Genomic DNA, 19,523 nt, shown 5'->3' with positions numbered 1-19,523 from the left:
TCCGTATGCTAAGATGTGGAATGGATATAACATAGTCCATTGCTGCTAAGGTTTAATAACCTAACTATTAAAGGCTGCAACAAAAAATAGGCTTTAGCCTTTCTGGCTAAAGCCAATTCTTTTTAAAATATATTTTTCATCATTTTTGATACTGGAGAAAAAAGTCCCGTAGATATGCTAAAGTCTCTAAATTTGTTAAAGGCTGCTTTCGTCACGCAACGTGGCAGTGCAGACAGGGCCTCTACACTCAGGATTACGTTCATCTGAACCATGATGGCTGACAAACAAATCAAAATGATCATTAATTACTTTGTAATTAAGGTTAAAACGTAGGTCAGGGTTAACATTGTAAATTCGTTGTGGTCTCTAAAGGGATTGCAGTTCATAAGAATGTGTAAGCCCATAGTTCAGTTTAAGGCCATCGTTTAGTTACATTCATGTGTGAGATTTAAAACGTGGTTTGTTTAAATGTTTGCATTGGAAGCAGAGACAAGTAAAACAGGTATAGGTCAAAAGGTAGAGTTGCAGCCTTGCAAATGCTTTGCTTATGCCACTGCTGGCAGAAAGACTTCTGCCAGATTATTTTGATTATTTGGCTGCTATAAATTTCAATATGATAAGCCACTTCGTAGAGCTCTCAGGTCACTTCTAAAAAATAAGCTAATAGGTCAGTGGGCTTTACCTGGTAAAGTAAAATTGTTTTGTTTTATTTATTTAAATGTTTAGTGATTTGCTAACCTTTCCTATACTTTGCACTTCTGTCGTGTTTTTGTTCTGTTTGGTGTTGTGACGTTCTGATTGGCCCCGACTGGACATCTGTGAAAAAAAAGCTTTATAGCTCCTCGGATTCCTCCAATATAAATCAATATTCTGATTATTCTGATTCTGTATTTGTCCCCACATTCTACCCGACCACACACAACCTGCCGATCGACTAACGGTGCAATACCCATTTATGATACTGGGTGGACAGAGGTGGGGGTATTCATAGGTGCACACACTCTATATACTACATGACTGTCCGACTGGTGTCCATTCATCGTTACCTGTGTAGCGAGAGCTCTTGTGAGTGGTATTAAGTGCAGTGGTGATCGGTGAAAAGATTATTTATGAGTGACACGTGTGAAATGAGTGGTAAATGACCGGTCTTAGGACAGGTCTTCCCTCTAGTAATGACGAATTAAAATGTGCATGCATGTCCACAGTGGACGTTAAAGATTCTGTGTTGGCGTTATGCTCCAAATTTGCTAAAATTTGAAAAATGAGCCGCAAATTATTACTCAACTGAGATTACACGTACCAATCATCACCCCTTGCTGGCAGACTAATGCCCGCTTGCAGACCAGTGTTGAATTACCTGCGACACAGGGATAGCTGCCACTGGGGGTGCCCTTCAAATGTTTGAGATGAGATGCGATATATTAATGCAAAGAATATTATGTCGCCAGGTTTTTTGAGATTACGGTTGATGTAAAATGTACTTGATACATTTGTACTTGATACATTTTACATTTTTGCATTTCAGTGAGTAGATTACGGCACAGTAGTTTGCATGCCATGTTATAAACCACGTGACCTGAGATCAATTACCAGCCATGGCTAACATCAGTGGTGAGGGGAATTTGAACCGGTACCTTGCTTCTGCTGTTCACCAACGCCCATTGACCAGTCTGACATGGGGAGGCCTTTATCCACCACTGTATTTAAATAGAGCTGGAAGATTATTATTGTATTCAAACTCACTGTGCAATTTCGTGGAGTAACCCGGAGAGACTGTATAGCAGCCTAGTTTTTGAAACACATTCTAGACTGGCCTTATCCATCTGGGCCTCATCAGCACTATCAAGCTTACTCAAAAGACATGGTGCCCCCCCCCCATTGTAGCAGATTTGTAATGGGCAAAGCAAACCAACAGCACAAAAATGGACACTGAAAACTTAGTCGCAAAATTACTTTGCAAAGGTGAGCTGCTCATAGCTTCGTGGTACAATTATTTTACAGCAATTAGTCATGAAGAAAAAATGGAACTGATGTAAAAAAAAAATCACGTGGAGAAAGAACAACATCCTGAGAATAGCTTTTATAGTTGGAAAAATAAATAAGAAATATCCGCTTCATATGCGAGCGACTCATGTATGTGTGCACGTACGTAGCAGTACACCGCCAATTCATCCGGATACAAAAACATGACTCTTGTGTTAAAAGAAGTTGACATTCCATCAGTCACCAAATTGCAAAATCCACTTGGTCGCAGGTCTCCTGGGTCACCACAACCTTAAATGAGTGTACAGTCTGGCATTTGAAAACTTTCAAAGCAAAAAAAAAATACACCCAAGCATTATACAGCTCCTTTCATCTGCACGAATCATCTTTGCGAGAGAGAGAAAAAAAAAACACTCTCATAATCAGCCTAGCAATCAGCTGCAAGAGTCAAAGGTATATTTTTGACGTGTGAGCACATTTCTTTGGTTGTGAATATCGCATACAGTGCTTCAAGTTTGGAGGAGTGGAGCTTTGTAAAATGGTGCACAGTAAATAATGAGGTAGGACAGAAATACAACATCTATACAGTATGCAAACACATAATGGAGCATTCTTCCGTGAGGATGCAGGCAATGAATCCGTAGGCCCTGTGTGCATGCACGCTGCTCTCTGCTCTCTCCTTCGAAAACCGTCTCATCTCACCCCCACGACGGTTTGCTTTCCGTATCACACAACAACAACAACAACAAAAAACCCCACAAGCACACCAACCCCACGTTATATATCGCCGAATGCAAGACCTCTCGTAGGATGGAGGAGCTCTCCAGCGTGCTGTCGGGTTTCACCGTATCCTGTTCGGCATAATGTCTGACGCCTGTTGTCCCGCACAACGGTGAGCTTCGTCGGGAAGTACGTGGTAGGTTCATCGCACATCGTGCTCGGCAACGAGTGCTAAACACATGGACACGCAACGACGAAGCTGTGCAGCACGACCGCAAACACCGACACACACTTGCATGCGTGACCACCACGAAGCAAAATAATCCGACGGTTTTTTTTTGTTTAAGACACTCAATAATTATACACCATATATATGGTGGGACGAAGGACATTCACTTCATAGCTTTATACATTGTACAAAAGTGCTAAACTGTGAAGTGCTCCATAATAGAGGTTTTTGGGTCAGATCGCGTAAATATATAAATGTGTCGTTAAAACCCGCCACCACCCGACACAGCCAACTAGTAAGGTTTGTCACGTAAACAGAACGTGGCCAATTCGTCACTAGTACAGCACACCGGCGTGCTGGAGAGCCAAGCCACAACATGTACAAACTGAGTACGACGTTTCGCCAGTAATTACAACTAGCTTCATCAGGCGACCAAAGTATGTTAATAATTGTTTACCCCCCCCCCCCCCCGCTCACCTGCATACATTTACGTATATGCTTTTCATGGGGCTCACAATGAGGTTTCGCAGCACCGGGTTTCCCCGCTGCAAAAATCACTGATAGCGGTGAGCTAAGAAGGTTTGCACGTCGTGACGACTTGGATGGGTCACCGGGTTCCAGGGTTCGTCAGGCGCTGTAGGCACGCGGTTGTCAATTGGCCAACAGACGGAGTTGCTGAGTGTCACCCCTTGGTGCGGAGGGCTCTTTCTGGGCACTCCGATTCATTCCTGCCCAATAAACATGAATTCAATTTAATTGCATTGGCCAACAAACAAAGAACATGCTAAATGAAGGGCACATGTATTATTATGAATGAGAAAATAAAATAAGCAAGATGGGTCGATGCACAGTGCTCAATACCTGTGTAAACATTGCCTACACACACCAAATATACGTAATTTCCAAAGCTTATTTTGTTTCATGGAACAAACACAGTGGCTTCAAGCTGCATAATAACAGCGTTCACTGGCAGCCTATTTATAACAAGGGCTTAAAGTAAGTAGTTGTTTTCTGAGTTGCCAAATAATTACATTTGATATCGCATCTTTTATGCTAATTCCATCCCACAACGCTACACATTAATTATATATAACGGATCAAATACAATTTAAAGCAACTACCACGGAAATGAAAACCCTACTCGCAAGCAAAAAATAACTAATTGAAAAATGGCACCAAACCAAAAAGCACAAAAAAGCAATGCATGCCCACCCATCTCTCTGAAGCACGCTTGCAACCCAACACTCAGACATCGCATCGAGTGAAATCCGCCATCGCCTACGATTCGCATCATGGGTAGGCTGTGCGTGGAAAGTTTTTGATGTCGGGTGAAGCTGCCAAATTACTCACTTTCACTCAGTGTAAATGCACAGAGCGACGATGTCCGTGGGTTTCATCCGATCAGTGGGAAATTGTTTTAACAAGCGCGTGGCAAGGACGAAAGATCGTGACCTCCGCTCGCTGCGCGATCACACTGGCCTTTTTGAGTTCACATATTCAACAACAGAAGGAATGCCGCAGTACTGTAATTCTTAGCACCCAAGACGTGCGATCCACGGGCTGCCAGTTAGAACTTCTGGGTGCGCCAGTGGAAACAATGGGAAGACAAAGGGTAAACAATGGGTACTACCACAGATAATTGATCAGCTGGTCACATTTGGGAGGAATTAGTGTGGGTACCCCCACGTCTTCCAAGATGTCTGGCAAGCGTAAATGAAGAGGCCGAAAAATCCTCTAGAGGGACTCTCTAATAGAGTTATATCTCCCGAGTGGAGGCCCTTCTGACAGCAGTGGCCTGAGCCATAAATCGCAGAGCTGCACTTTTAACTTTTTATTCAACAGTCTCATATGTCTCATAAATTAAGCACTCATTGGAAAGATGTTCTAAATCGAACCAATCATTAAACTAATTTTCAATGGTACAGTATATTTATTCAAGTAGTGGCATCCCAAACTTTCACAGTAGTACATCAACAGTAGTACATTTTATATTAATTCCTTTGTCAAGGCGTTTTCTGTTTACCCCCTCACAGCTTAAAGGAGGCGACCTGCGCTTGGCTTTCTTCACTCCAGCGCTGTCCTCTGGACAGTCTGGTCCCTTCACCTGATGAAGGCCACTTGTGTTGTGACCGAAACGTCGTGATTTTTTTTTTTTTTTACCTACGTGACTTTACCGAATAGAACCAAAGAGTATGTCTCACATGGTTTAGCAAAGTGGCTATTAACACTAAACAAACATTTTACTACAACACACGTAAGGAACAATGACATGCTCGGACTTACATTGAGAGACAGAAAGAGGAGCACGTGGTTTATAGAAAATACACAGCTAAAAAACGTGGTTAAATCTGTGAAGAAAAGTAAATGTACGTGGGCTGATGGTCAAGCAGAATTATGACGTAGCAGCCAAACTAACGGAACACATCCTAAAGGACGCCCACCGGTGGAGATGAAGCGATTAAATTATCTTGTGTACAGGTACTAGGTGGATTAGTATATCACGTGATTGTGAGATATGCTGGTGGATTCGGGAGGCCTTCAACCAGCAGTGGATTGACCCAGTCTGATGATGGTTCAACAGCTTCGAATGTACAAATACCCAACAAGTGACAACCGAGTGCATTGTGGAGTAGCTGATTTTGAAACCGTAAATAAAAGTCCAAGTGCGATATATATATGTTTTTTGAAGCAAATACATATAGCGCTTTTAATGTTTTGCAAAGGAAGCAAGTACACATTAATGTGATAGAAAGTGGAGAAAATCAATTCAATTAATGCAGACTCCCTTTCTCACGGCGGCTCCTTTTAAACAACAAAAAATAACGCCACAAAATAGCAGAAATAACGACTCAATTTTGGAAGCAGCGGGGGGAGGGGGTGCTAAGGCAAAGACACGGTGAGAAAAAAAATATGCCGCGCTGAAGGTTCCAGGAGTGACAGCCGCGCGGAACGTGTACGTTGTCGCTGATGAGTCTGCGCATGGGACGTCGGGAATCACGCCCTGCGCAGTGGGAGTGAGCAGCGAGAGGGAAAGTGATTTTGAAAGCGTGATTGCGCACACAAAAAAAAGGCGTTGCGCTTTAACCACCTTAATGGTGAATAATTGCAGCGCGAAGAGGTTGAAAAGACTTCTCCGATGGAACACTTAGCTGATGACGGCGTCTGATAATGGGGCATTCCAGAATCTTCTTCCCTTCAGCAATAAAGGTAACGTCGTAGGAGGCGAACATCTTGCTTTCAATGTTACAAGGACAGCATCCCAGCTGGAATTTCAGAGTAATTCTCCGTCATTTGAAACGATGCTTAAAATTAAACTGAAATTGAAATGTGCACGCAATACACACCTTTAAAATCTTTCAACGATCCCGCTATTGAGTGAATGAGACTATTCGCATCCTCTGGTTATTAACGTTGCCCGTATATCAGTGTCGATAACACCTAGCGACAACACACTGTGTCGGCTAACATAGGGCAGAAATAACAAGATGCGCGACTGTGTTCTGCATGACTTTTAGCAACTTTCAGTGAGCCCAATCAGTTACCGACACGGGGAAAAGAGGCTTAAAATTGTATATTCGTCACAGTGTTACACAGTGGTACCCTCAATAAGTATGACTCAATTAACTATTACGTGACCACGACAGCAGGACTGCAGCGCATGTCCAATTAATTCAATGCTGTCGAATATTCTAAGCAATAACGTGCATGGCTTATGCCTGCAGCTGATACGGAGAATGAATTGTAATTCTGCTTAATTATACGTCTAAAATGGTCAAACCGTGCAGCTCATTTTCAGATTAAAATATGTAGTGGATAAAAGCAGACGGCAATTGCCTTTGATGTCAAGGATGGCTTTAAGCACCTCGAGAGATGAGGTAAACATCAATGTAGTGCCTTGGCTGCTTTTTCTCACGGTCAGACCGAGCCAAAAATCCTCCAGCACTGGCAGAAACAAAAGAGGAAAAAAAAAGGCACAGTGCTCTTTGCACCTTCATTGCCAATTGACTAGAGTAATTTTGCTACAACAATGCAGCCCATTGTCTTTATCCCTGAAGCGTTTCAATGCGGTGTGTACTATGCGAATGTGACAGGTTTTGTCCGCAGTGCATAACTCGTGGATGGAGGATTCGTGTGGGGTTGGGAAATGGAACCCCTTTGGTGAGCTGTGAAATATTTGCCTTCTGGGTCACTTCATGAATAAAACTCGGTAGGTCAATAAATACTTCATAATGGTGAAAGTTGTGGTTTGTGCACCGCATATAATGCAGTAAGAAACTATTTTTTTTTTCCTTTGGCAGTAACATAAACAATTAAAGTAGCATAGACACGCAAAATGTTGTAAAATCAAACAAATCTCATTTATTTAAGTGACATAAATGCTGCGAGGTGGCCAAATGGCTTAGAGGTGAGAGTAAAGAGCTGACACTGTGGAGTTACCGTGTTTGAATGCAGGCGGTCTGCCCCTGATTAAACCGGGGTCCTTAGGTGTAACGAGTTGATGGTTTCAGCCCGGGCACCAATGACTACACACAAAACAAGCCCCCAATCACATTGAACGCTTTGGAAACCGCAATTAATATGGCGACATTCTAGCCGTGAGAAGGAAATGTTGGTTCGCGTGTTGCTTGACGAAACGCTACCGCCTGCGGCGGAGTGGGTGGGCAAGTGCTGCCCCTAGACTTGGCGCGTCAGAGGTCAGTTGATGAAGCCTCAGAGACGTGGCCATGCTGTATCCCCTTCCGTGGGCCATTCCAAAACAAAGGGTCGCACCGCTCTGCGAAAGATCTGAACGGATACTCCATCTCTTCACGTGGCAAACTGAGAGCACGATTGGGATAACGTTGGGGGCTGGAGGTGAAATAAAAAAAACATGCACTACATCTGTGCTGAAAGACCGCGTATCAATAATACCACTCAATCGGCATGTGACGACACTTCCGTTGAATTAAAAACAAACGATTCTCACACTAAGCGAAACGTGATTCAATTTGTGTGCATGAGCATGATGTATATACAGTAGTAGTTATGTAAATTAAATGCGGATGTTATGCTAATGTAACATTCAGACGAAAATGAACAAACAATTTTGGAAATTGAACCGAACAAACTGGATACAACACAAACAAGATGGCACAAATAAGAAAGAATGCTGGGGGTGTTAATTTTTACATGTGTACGGTACAGCAAGTAATATAATTGCTCTCATTTTTTTAAGTGGAGTATTGGTAACACCTGTTATATCGCCAACGTGGATCATGCCTATAAGCTCAAACAACCATTAACAGATGAAGCGTGATAGCCAAGACGTGCATTAGCAAGCTGGAGATGAAATGTGACGAAACATATATCTTGTAAACATGCAGGAGAACCCATTGCCACACATTAAATCATTTAATTTAAAATTGCAATTTTTGTTAAAAAATGTCAGCGTGACGAATAAATCACAATGTGTATTACTGACTTCTCGAAGGTTGCAACAGATTTGTATTTAAAATGCATTTCATATTCTGATGTAGGCATGAGTGCATGAGCATTTGTCCAGCCAGTATAACGAAAACTGCTGGCTTGGAGCTGATATGTTTAAGCTATATTGTATTGGAGAATATTTACTCACATTGCACCCGGTTGAATTACTATGCACGCTTGTCTTAAGAAGATTCATAAACATTGCCGAACATTTTGACCACCACCGCAAATCACTGACAAATTGCATTGCTGCATAACCTTTGCATAGCCAAATATATCATTGACAAAATGTTGGACTTTGGTGATAAAACACTGAGCAACATTGCAGTGCACGACTAGTGACAGCCAGGGTGTTATAACATCTAATGCCTCTATGAGCCCAAGCGGCACATTTTACATTCATCTTCTGCATGCCAATTGCAGTGAAATCGCTTTTCAGTGGTGTCCGATTTAAACACGTTGTCCGTTTTTTTTTGGGGCATTATTAAAAGGACAGTTCCAATTAATATTCGGCTTATTCAGATAATTTACGTATTGTAATGATGTAACGTGTCTTCGTGCTGACAAAAGTGACCTCACTTGATGCCACACGAATCCAATTTTGGGCATGAATGAAACAGATGTGACATCATGAAAGTGACATTGAGAAATTTAAAACGAACTAAAATGTAGTTTATCACAAATGTTGCATCTAGATGTTGGTTTTCATGTTCATCGGGAACACATCCGTACTTTACAATGTACATGCGGCACCCTGTATTTTCTTGATTAATAATGGAAATACTTTAATACAAAAAATTACGTTATTAAATGTTTTCTTCTATCGATAGCTACAATCTATTAAATATATTGGTTTCAGATATTGCTGATCGCTCTCGCGATAGCCTGCTTGATGTCTCTGAGAGATGCGCACTGACTAATGTGTTGGGTTTCACAGCGGCGTTGTCAGAGCGAAATATAATTTAGGCTACCGCATGCCATTGGCTGCATGACCGGGCTGGTATGAAGTTGGCATTTAAGTTGTCGTTGTAGCCAAATATAATTACCAGGAATTTAGACAACATGAATGTAAAAATTACTTTTTTGAACATTTTATTGCATTTATTTGGTAAATCTGCCACTTGCTTATTTTCACAAGGTTTCCAATGCAAGTAAGTGAAAAAACAAGATATCCATGGAGATTAGTTGTTATTTTCATCCATTATGGGCAGATTTCAAATATCGACCAAGACATCACCCAGCACTGTCTAGTAGGAGTATATAGTTGCATCGATTAATAGATTAATATTGATTATTAAGCTCATAATATATGCATTGAATCACGGGTGTAAGAATCAATGGTATTAGATTCGTATGTGTGCAACGTGTTTATGTCACCCATACAGGCATTGGAAACAGCTTACATTCACCACAACGTGTGTGATTGAGGCATATTTTAAAACGTTCGCAATATTCCAGCGAATTGAATTTATTGACGTTATGCAATGTTAGTCGTGCCATCTACCCGGCTGTGCTGGAATTAACAAATTGACACATTTAGGTTCGCAAAGGGATACATCGTTGTGCGCTGGATGGACAATCGTGACCTCGGTAAAATCGAAAAAAAGCCAAAACTTGCCCGACAGGCCATACCGTGGCAGCAGTGGCTGAAGCTTACTTCAAATGAGCATTTCAACGAGTAAATATTGGTTCACAGGTCTGCATTGCAAAGGTTTAGGAACAAATTGTCCGAGGTCAATATTTACCGTTCAACGAGCTCATGTAAATGAATCCAGTGGCAGTGGCACTGACTGTGCCCATCGGGTGCAGCCGTTGATCAAACCTGACGCTCATTCCCCAATTGTGTTTCGTGCTTTACTTTGACCGTGATATATATATACTTTTTTTTACTCTCGAGATCACGGCGCTGGCAAAGCAGCTTCGCTTGAGTATGAGATGCGCGGAGTACAGTCAAGGCTTTACATCATAGCTTGCACACAACTGCCAGCACTATCATGGTTGCTATTTGCATGGCAGACAACGGTGACGAATTTTCAGGCTTGTGAAATTATGCTAATGAGAGTTTGTAATGCCACGTTGCCGGCAATTGCTCAGCGACTGTGAAGCCTATTCACAGTCGCTGAGTTGGTACCTCCCGCTGTAATTGGAAGCATGTTGATACGAGTGAAGGATTATGACCACAATAAATCAAATCAAAGCTTATTCATAAATAGCACCTTTTACGTGACAGTTATAAAGCACTCCCGGCTGGCCGGGGCAAGCGAGGGCCAAGCAGGGGGTCACGCGTGGCAGCCGGCCGTGTCATTGCATTCAAACCACCACAAGCCGTGGGGAAGGGGGGGATGCTGTGATTAAGTTTTCGAATATGGACCACACAGTGGCCTACAAACTCCTGCAAATGATGTCACCGGGCCTCGAAATGTCCACTTTTCAGAAGATGACACACATTGGTAATTCCCTGCAGAAATTGCCGTGCGGCTGTGGGAATTGAAGCCTCAGCTCCATGCAATTGGCTCAGTGTCGAGCGCGTTAACCGCTAGGATATCCAGCCTTGTGAAGTGGCCTGCTCTCCTGAAGCCGGGGCTTTTCAAGTTACCGATCCTGAACAAAAATGGCCTCATATTCCCAAAGCTGTACAGCGGGTACTGTTCAAGCCATCCTTGAGTGAATTAAGTGACAAAATTGCACCACAATAGCCAGTAAGTAACAGGGTGATTTTTTTTTTCCCCTGGGATACAAACAAATCACATCAGCTATTCCATTAACGATGGTCCCACATGCCAAAAGAGGGAATTGCAGTGCGTGCATACAAGTCAGAGTAATCTGAGATGTCAGCTGTTCAGCAGCTGTTTTAGCAAAAACTAATGTTTGCTGCAAATATTTTTCCACAACACTGTTAACATAAATTTATGTCATTTATCATGTAATGGGGGGGGGGGGGTGTAATCTGAGACCCAATGTTGACAACAAACGAATTGTTTAATTAGTGAAACACAGACCATTGTCAAATGCTTTAGTGCCGTGACATTAATTGTTGTTTGACATTCTCTGATAATGTTCAGCCCATTTCCTGTCCTACACAATCACACAAGAGTTTTGAGACAGAAATGAAACATCATTGGGTACACGTCACACAGTCTATGCATATAAATAGACATTTTGGCAGACGAAATAATTTAAAAGAAAAAAAACCTAAATTAACATCATTACATGGCAGCCCCAGCGAACGGGGAATGCAGTGTGGTATGCAGTCGAGAAATTGACTCTCAGGAGAGGCAATCTGTCAAGGATTGTCCATTTTCCCATTTAATGGACTCAGCTGCTGCTTTTATTATAAGGATTCCACGCAAATAAAAGTGCTAAACTGTATATATCCATCAGGAGCTGGGTTCTCATTCACTGTACGTTCGTGCCAAAATGACCAAGGCTTTCTATCAGTGCAATCAGCGGTGGCACGAGGCACAGCAAACGACGCCAGAGCTTAGGATCCTAAGAAGCTAAAGGGGCCCAGATTAATGAAAAAAATACAGATTCAACAGATATCAGCTCAATTTTCAGATATTATTGAATAGAAAGAGCAAATTAAAATAACAAGGTAATTAGACCTCTCGTTCATATCTGTCTGCAGCTCCCTTCCCATATCTCATACGACATATCGATGTCACTCTCGTTTCATTACAATTACGGGTTGTCTTGCATCTATCTCCTCTCATCCCATTCACATTTCTCTCATCTCACTCCATCTCTGTCTTTTGTTTAAATATATATTATTTCGCCTCTCAATGAGTTCATGAATTGAAAGTTGCGGGGAATACTTCTCCTTGGGTGCCCTGGATTGTCCAGCACCACCACTGGGTGTACTGAACCACTTGTTTTGAGAAAGCATATCATGTTCAACTGTTGACTACATGGCGCCTCGGCTCTGGAATTCCCAGCCCTTGGAGGTCAGGACTCACAGTCAAGAGAGACGTCTAAGTCCCGGCTGTTTGTGCGCCACGGTGGCTAAGAGATGTTAACTACCCCCGCCTGGTATACAGGAGCTCGTTCGCATGTTCTCCCCGTGGTCGTGTGGATTTTTCTTTGGGTCCTCCAGTGTTTCCCTACACATTTAAAAACATTCGTTTACAGTATTCGACTGCTATAAAATTTCCGCAATAAGCCGCTTCTGCTGAGCAATCATTTGTGGCCAGGTCGCTTTTTTAAAAGAGCTAACATAGCTCAATGGGCCTTACCTGGTAAAATAAAAAAAAATGTTTAGAGTTTTAGTTTAGTTTAACTAGACCTCTGTGTGGTCATCTATCTGTCTCTTGCGTCTTTCTCTCCCTGGTTACCTCTCACCCATTTCCTACTTTATATGCATGGCGATGTGAAATATTTTTTAAGGCACCTAATATATCTAAATGAGTAGTATTACCTTTATCTCTACTGCAGACCCCGTTTCTATTTCGCGGTGGCGTTATTACCAAGAAGGATAATAAAATGAGCGCACTACTGTCTCTTCTCAATCTCTCCAATTACAAAATAAAAGCAAATCATGAAAGCCAATCAGCCAATGGACTTGAAACATACTATATTTTGTTATGCAGAGGGACAGAAACAAACTGGTGTATGCCCATTTTCTTAACGTGATTTTGTTTGCTCATGGACGTTAACGTAGATATAAACACACATTTTCCAACCAATACAAACATAAAACAGAATGGTAAAGTACGCAAAGCAACAGTACCCAGAGTCCTGCTGCGTGTGACGTCAGTGGCACGGTTCAGTGATCTGCAGTGGAAAATCAACCTGGCACCCACCTCCTGTGCTGATCCGGGTTGGCTCGGCAGAGCTCTGTTGTAGTGGAAAGTGGTATTCGGGCGATTATTGAGACTGTTTAGAGACTGCCCGAGCAGTGTGGTACACCAGAAAAAAACAGCAAGGAGATCAGTTAAAATAAATTAAACATAAGAAGAACAAGTTTCTAAATAAACACGCAATGTTGATTTGGAAGGGATGGCAATTTTTACATAGGCAGAGAAAAGAGAGGTTTGAGTTATGGTTAGGGCGTTGGGTCTCAGTGCATGGGGGTTGGCAAATGTGGAGATGCTGAAAGCGTTGTGATTGCAATGGAAAGACATCGCACATACCTGGGCAGACACTGCTATTAAAGTCATTGAACGCCTTTGCAAGAGCTCCCTGACATCATTGTATAATAACACACAGCTAAGCGTTTGTTTCATTGTCATGGGCACCATTGTATTTCGGTGTTTGCCGAGTTCGTCTCACTCTTCATTCATTGCAAGGACGATGCCTCGCGCGCGTGTCGTTTCTGCCAACTAGAAGTTTTTATTTTGCATAAAATATCATCAGAATATGAGGACACCGGAGGGTCTTTTACACATTGTGGCTTATTCGTGGGTGGGGTTTTTTGGTGCAATCATGTATATGCCTCGCAACAGCCGGAGTACACTTTGCAAAACAAGTTAAAGCTTCGTGTTAGCCATTCGAATTTGGAGCACTTCATGCATATTTATTCATAAGGCACAGTTCCCAAAACAGTTGAGCGGCACAATGCAATGTTTCTATGACTGCGTATGCCGATTAGAATTGCATGACAACTACGGTGCAGTTACTGTAATGCAAGCGTGCATACGTGATGGATCTACATTTCCTAAGTCACGGCAGATAAGTGCTCTCAAACAATTGAACGAAATGGATTAACATAATCCTTAGAAATGAAGCGTTACATTATTTAAACAAGTGTTCGAGATTCTTCCCGAAAACATTAATCTGCTCCACTGTAATTACTTTTGTTCAACATAATCACCACCACCATTTTATGATCTATCCAACAGTGGATTAAGGTTTCCCCACTCCTATGACATCACTCACAGCTCTGCAAATGCCTTGGTTAATGTTGCTCATGCACTAGCGTGGATTCCTTTGCTCCATCTCCACAGTGGTTATTCTCTGGGGTGTGTATTCTCCTTCATGTGGAGCGAGAGTGCAACGGTGAGTGCTACGCTGAGCTACGAACCCGGCGACCCGAGTTCATAGTTCATAGTTCATTTATTTGGTATAGCCCTGTGAGCCATTCGGCTCTTGAATCGGGTGCAACCGCAACAAACGATTCCCGCTCATGGCCCAACACCAGTGACGACTATCTGAACCGGTCATGAGCCTCCCTATAGGTCGACTCAGTCTCAAATGAGTACCTGGTGCGATTGTGTAAACATCGCCACTGGGGAGACAAAGGCGGCCAGGCGTGGTCCTGGCCACTCACCCCCTGGTGTGCCGTTCTGGCCTGCGCAGTTGCTACTCGCTAACAGCACTTGCCCCAACAGTCTATTAAGGCCATACGGGGGATATTTGTATTCTCCTTTAGTTACTACTCCGATCACCAATCTCTTCCATTGGCTATCGTCCCTCCTCGTGGAGTGTCATGCCCAGTCGCACTTACCTTTGCTCGACAGGCAATGAGACGATCTCTGTAATTGACATTTATCCCCTGACCTGTGTGTTTTTCTGAACTTTGTCTCAGGGGTACTTCTGAACATGATCGCTCCGCGTCACGCAAAACTTTCGTGTAGAAGCACAATCACGTGGCTTTTCTTGACCGAATTCCCATCCCGAAAAGCGCTGCAACACGTTCTCGTGCACCTTTGTATCATTTTGATTTCATTTGCCTTTAATTTCTGACCTCGGCATACACATTCTCGTGCGTTTTTCGGCTGCGTCAATGTAGTTAATTTTAGCAAACGGGTTCTAAGTGAATATCATTTTGCTCAAGTTTATTTTTGAGCGTTACACTGCAACCTTCTTGATAAAATTTGTACACGTCTAATTAATTCACATTGGTTGTTATAAATGACTATCAATAGCACATCTGCATGTGGTTAATACTCTCTCCATTTATGTAACATAAACTATCTTACCAGTTTTAGAAATAATCTTATCCTGTTAGTATTAATAAACTTGGCGACAGCTTGTCACCTTATGTAACACCCAATCTAACATTTACTTTTCTACAAACTTCATAACCTCAATTTAGCTTTTTAATTTTTATATTTTTATTATATATTTTAAATATATATTGTTATTTAGACTTTCATCTGTAACGGTTTCGATAAGGTGAGGCAACAATTTAAATCGAGACCCCGTCAATAATCTGTATTTTATTAGTAGCAATTGCGTCATTTGCATTATGAGCTCCCTAAATTAGGTCCCTATAATCAGTATAATGCTATCAGTTAAAAGCAGTAATTGTAATGTGCATGGGCGGGAAATATAAATTCTGACCCAGTAGGTGACTGTGGGGATTCTTGAGTAGCCTGGTACTCTCAGCAGCCCCACGGAGGCCTGCTGCAGGCCTTCACGCTGCAAAACACCCATTGTTGCATTTTACAACGATTACAAATTCAATGTATAAGAATAGGGTTTACCCTTTCTGGCAATAAAACAGCTGTGTTAAGATGTTAAAACACCAAACTGACACCTTTTGCAAGGAATCGTGTCTGCATTAACCACAAATACTTGTGATGAACATTCAAACAAAAAAACATGCTCTGACAGTATGTGCATTGTCTTTGAAACTGATTGGTCTCTGATTGGTCTCTGGTGTGGACCAATCAGTTTCAAAGACAATGCATATACTCCCAGAGCAGGTTTTTTTGTTTGCATGTCCACCACAAGTATTTGTGGTTAATGCAAACATAATTCCCTGCAAAAGGTTTCAGTTTGGTGTTGTAACATCTTAACACAGCTGTTTTATTGCCAGAAAGGGTAAAACCTATTCTTATATTTTGATACTGGCAAGGGAGGTCCCATAACAAATTCAATGTGTTGCCATTGACCTGGAGCACCTCATATCGTCACTTCTAACGTGCAACAATAGTATTGTGGTGTCCATAGTAGAAGTATATATTTTAAAAAAATAAATCTGCTTTTAATTGGCCTCTAAGTCGTCCCTTATTTGGTTTATTTGGTTCCTTGTGACCTTTGTTAATAATTTGTACACGTGTGTGATGGAAGGCTAATGGGTCTGTAATTCCTCAAATCAGATTTGACTCCCTTTTTGATTAAAAGAATGATTGAGGCATCGATCCATGACTGAGTTATTTAATTTAAATGTGAACATTTATTAAATTACTCACGCCTTTTTTTCTACGCATCACGACGTATATCGAAAGAAAATTTTAAATGCACACCTTGTTAAACCATCACAAGGCTACGTGGTTTAATTTCATTGCCACGGATAAAACCTGGATGTGAAAGAAGTGAATGGGTGTCTTACAGGTCAGAGCACTGCGCTGGCATTACTGAGATCCTGGGTTCATATCTGCGCAGCCACCCATAACTAAACTGGGCCCTCATGTACGGTAAGTAAATGTTCATGACTCAGCCAGCAAAGCCTGCAGAAACCATTATAGTAAATTTAGTTATTCACTTAATGTGTCTTATTCCAGCTCTGAGATGTAAAAACTATTTCATTAGCATATGCCAAATAATCAATGCAAGCCGTTAAAAGACGTGCCTGTTGTAAAAAGTAAATCGAATGGAATTCAGAAGTAGTTCTGCAATGGCATCACCTGAAACCATTATTTAGCAAAGTATGATGTACAAATACCTGCAGAGTTCTAAATAGAAGTATCTTGATGGCATGACATGATTTCCGATACCACAATGAGTATGCAATTGACAAAATATCCCAAAAAAATTAACTATTGGGACAACTGCCCAGCAAATGAGATATGTGAGTGTGCCCCATTAAAATTAGGTTTGTCTTCCCAGCTGCTTAGCGTGGATCAGTTAATTACTAAACATCATTTTTTTGTTGTTTATTTAAAATATAAAACAGAATTATGTGCTTACTATTTTATTTGCACATTGACAGGACCTGCTGGGAAAGACAGCCAGTGGTTACATCGGTTGCGGTACAAATAGCGAGTATTGGTACATGTACTTTACATCTTACAGAAAACATAAAACAACACACACAAAAACATGACTACATTCTTTCCTGAATAAAAATAATTAAGGAAGAATGTTTTTTTATTTTAACAAAGCAAACGCAAAAAGTAACCGATAACTTAAAGTAGGATCCACACTGAGACCCCGGCTAACGCTTCTCTTTGAGATGAGATGTCCTGATGTAAGTTGCTTGCTGGGTGTAACGTGCTTTGCGACGACCCGGCTTAAAGCATATTCCATCAATCACAACATATTATCATTAATTTGCAGCCTGTTAATAGCAAGGTTGGTGTTCTATCTTCAAACATGCACTCTCAACTTTTTGGTTCTTTCGGCAAAGTCACGTAGTGAGAAATAAAATGAAATAAAATACAAACAAATCAACGACGTTTCGATTGCAACACAAGCAATCATCATCAGGTGGGAAACCACAGCAATATTTTTTTTGCTTCAAATCAAGATTATGCACTCTCAAATTACGATATTCCCTCGTTAATCGCAAACTTGGTATCCGCGGTTTTGGCTTTCCGCAAATCGCATCTGGAACTCTACACGACTGCATGAGAGAGAGAGAGAGATAAAGTGATGAGAGATTAAGTGGTGAGATAAAGTAATGAGAGATAAAGTGATGGGAGTTAAAGTGATGACAGAAAAAGTCATGAGATAAAGAGATGAAAGATATTTACTAAACGCTAATTATAACCGCAAAATATGTTTGTTATTATGATCATATTTGTGTATTTAATAGCTTATTTACATATTTATTGAGGCGATTCATTAAAAATAATATGTTTTCGGAGGGCAATATCATTATCCGCGAAATTTGCTATGCACAAGCATCTCCGGAACGTATCCCTCGCAAATAACGAGGAAATACCTTGCCTGCCGATCATTGGCCATCCTGGTTGGCACAGAAAGTCCTGCAGTGGACTTGACCGGCCATCAGACTACATGGGTATGAATGTTGCTGGGTAACTGCCATGTAATGGCTATGTAATTATCCAGTGAGTGTATACTGTATTTGTAATGTTGTTCCTGGATAATTACCAATTCATTACACAGTTATTACATACTAATTACTGCCATGCTACTTGATGTTACCAATAATTGGGATGTTTAAACATTAATTCCACTGGCGTATAGAATAAGTGCAGCGGTAAATTGCACACTTGTTGGTACACAATAGTCAATGGCAAGTTAAACATAAATTATTACCTAAAATAGATGTTTGCAGACGGTGTGTATTAATTATTAAGCACACGTGGGAGAGCAATGTTTTAATCTTAGTTTTCACACCATAATTATTTATGCGTGTTGAACACCTTTCGCATCATACGTATTCAACCGAGCTAATTGGAGGTGCGGGTGAAGGACAACAAACTAAACACAAAAAGCAGTTCGAAAGAAATTCGTTTTCAATCTCGAATTAAAACTGCATAGCTCCGGTGGCGTCTTCATATCTGAAAGTGAGCGGTGCAGTAACCATCTTTGTTCGATGGTTAGCCATCGAACGAGCCAATGCGAGGATGAGCGGAGTTCGCGTGATAATGGTTTGTGCTTCTTGACGAGATCAGCAAGGAATTGTGGTTCATTTGTGGCAAGCACCTTGTGTGTGATGTGCGGTTGCTGGACTTGTAATCCAGAGGTTGCCGGTTCCTGGCGCGGCAGTTAGAAAAAATGGTGCAAGGTTCTTAGATAAGAAAGCTTCTGTCCACCTAGCAGTAGAAATTGAGAAAACCACATTGCTTCGATCGGCAGGCCACATCTGGCTAAAGTGCCTTACAGAGCAGCGTTTTACAGCGCTCCTTTTAGTGTGACTAATGGACATGTGTGAAAAAGAGCTTCATAGCTCATCGGATTTCTCCAGGATGAATGAAGATTCTCATTCTGAGTGGAGCACCTTCCGCTAGCAATGGCATGAGCCAGCAGTCGTGCGGGTTCCTCGTATATCACCGTGAACTCTTCAATCGGCAATGTGTATAGAGGTGCCATACGCCATATCTACCATCACATACATTAATGAGCCTTATGGCGGGACCCCGGGGGTCCCATAAGTCCCTGGCTCTCGCATAAACTGCGTTGCGACGTCATTTTATGTCTGTTGAAGGCGAATGACACGGCGATCTATTGCTCTCGACGAGCTCGACACGACGCGCTAATAATCAAAGTTTCA

The 19,523-nt window shown here is 41.7% G+C and overlaps 1 long non-coding RNA gene across 1 annotated transcript; it reads left to right on the top strand.

Annotated features, from left to right (window-relative positions):
- The first annotated feature begins 5,082 nt into the window (after window positions 1-5,082).
- On the top strand, window positions 5,083-17,672 carry LOC116941666 (uncharacterized). The gene is made up of 4 exons (XR_004402710.2): window positions 5,083-6,139; window positions 7,024-7,139; window positions 16,676-16,758; window positions 17,274-17,672. It is a non-coding gene; the product is annotated as an uncharacterized LOC116941666 (long non-coding RNA).
- The last annotated feature ends 1,851 nt before the right edge of the window (window positions 17,673-19,523 follow it).

The sequence above is a fragment of the Petromyzon marinus genome, chromosome 12 (assembly GCF_048934315.1).
Source record: "Petromyzon marinus isolate PM22_M1 ecotype Great Lakes invasive population chromosome 12, UKy_Petmar_22M1.pri1.0, whole genome shotgun sequence".
Taxonomy (NCBI): Eukaryota; Metazoa; Chordata; class Hyperoartia; order Petromyzontiformes; family Petromyzontidae; genus Petromyzon; species Petromyzon marinus.
This window is presented reverse-complemented; position numbering and strand designations above follow the sequence as displayed.